The sequence below is a fragment of the Ixodes scapularis genome, unplaced genomic scaffold (assembly GCF_016920785.2).
Source record: "Ixodes scapularis isolate PalLabHiFi unplaced genomic scaffold, ASM1692078v2 PGA_scaffold10__122_contigs__length_95168666, whole genome shotgun sequence".
NCBI lineage: Eukaryota > Metazoa > Arthropoda > Arachnida > Ixodida > Ixodidae > Ixodes > Ixodes scapularis.
In genome coordinates, this window is record NW_024609836.1 from 8,437,818 (window position 1) to 8,439,467 (window position 1,650).

The 1,650-nt window shown below is 53.8% G+C and overlaps 1 pseudogene; it reads right to left on the bottom strand.

Moving 5' to 3' along the window:
* Positions 1 to 283: 283 nt before the first annotated feature.
* LOC120838767 lies at positions 284 to 1,427 on the bottom strand (annotated as a pseudogene).
* Positions 1,428 to 1,650: the final 223 nt, after the last annotated feature.

Here is a 1,650-nt window from a genome sequence, read left to right on the forward strand (position 1 = left end):
CAGTTAAAACTCGATTTAACGAAGTCGAGGGGAGCCGCGAATTATTTCGTTAAATCAGGAACTTCGCTAAATCGGGTGAGGCATTTTTCGAACATTTAATTCGGCACAATCGATTATGTAGCGTAGCGGCATCCAGAAAACTACGGTGGCATCATATTTGCGCAGCGTAAATGCGCTGAAAATGTAAAATTGCGGCCTACCGAAACGACCGAGATCGCTAGCACGTAAAGAAAGAGAACGAGAATTGTTACCTCAACGAAGAGGGCCACAGGGGACTACACGTTTATTTTCCAGCAAAGAAGTCGCTTATCTTTGCTTGCGTGCGCTTTGTGAGCAGCGGCCGGACTGACTTCTCGTAGGCCTGAAGTGCATCCAGCGCATCTTCGGTTCCCTCGTGTGCTCCAGCAAACTGCCGCAGCAGGTCAATCGCATCCATCACTTGGCCTGGTGTCGGCACGGGAGCTTCGGTAACCTCACTGTCGTTGTCAACATCGTCAGCCGCCACTCCCTCCACGCTTCCAACAAGCCTCAAGATGTCCCCGTCATCCAGAACTTCAGTCGTGACGGCGTTTGCGTCAGCGTTTACGTAGTCGGAGAAACTCATCCCTGTCGGCACTTCATCCGCTAAGCGAAGGCGCTCCCAGGCATCTTCGTGCTGGTGCACGGCGCCCGCGCAGTCCGGTGCAGCTTCGGCAGTTTCGCGGCCTGGCGTACCGAAGCCAGAATTCCTGAAGCAGTTGACAATTACCGACTGCCTTGTTGCCCTCCAAGCCGCCGCCACCATCTCAACCGCCATGAAGACGTCGATCTTCGTATCGCGCTTCAGGTCCAGGTTCAGAAGAACCCTTTCAGCGACTCAACGCTTGTATGCGCACTTAACGCTATTAATAATCCCTTGGTCTAGAGGCTGGACCACGGACGTAGCATTTGGGGGGAAGTACCGGAGCTCCACGTTGGTGAGCTCAACTGCTGGCACGTAGTGGGCGGTGCAGTTATCCAGCAACAGGCAGACGTTCCTTTTCTGGCGGCGCATGTCGCTGTCAAATTCTTCGAGCCATGTGGTGAAAATGGCACGCGACATACAAGCTTTTGAGTTTGCAACGTACTTCACAGGAAGCCTTTTCGTGCCCTTAAAGCATCGCGGCCTTGCGCTCTTGCCGATAACAAGGGGGTCTCGTTTGTCGCTGCCGTCCATGTTAACGCACAGCAAGAGAGTGAGCCTCTGTTTGCTGTGCTTACCGCCATGGCACGTCTGGCCCTTCAGCGCGAGAGTCTTTTTAGGTAGCATCTGGTAAAAGAGGCCGCTCTCGTCGGCATTGTAGACGTCGCTGGGAGTGTATTTTCCAAGAATGTCGAGCACATTTTCTGACAGCCAGTCGCCGACTACAGCCATGTTCACACAGCTCGCTTCACCGCTGAGCACCTTCCCGACGATGCTGTACCGTTTTTTGAAGCGCGACAGCCAGCCAGGACTTGCTTTAAACTCGTCATCACCCAGCAGGCATGCGAAAGAGCGAGCTTTTTGTTGCAGCAGGTCACCACTGACGGGAATGTTCTTTGCCCGCACATCCGTAAACCATGCGAAAAGGGCCTCTTCCACCTTGCCATGGGGGGTAGTCTTGAGTGCTTTTTTGTGCGCGAGGTTCCCAG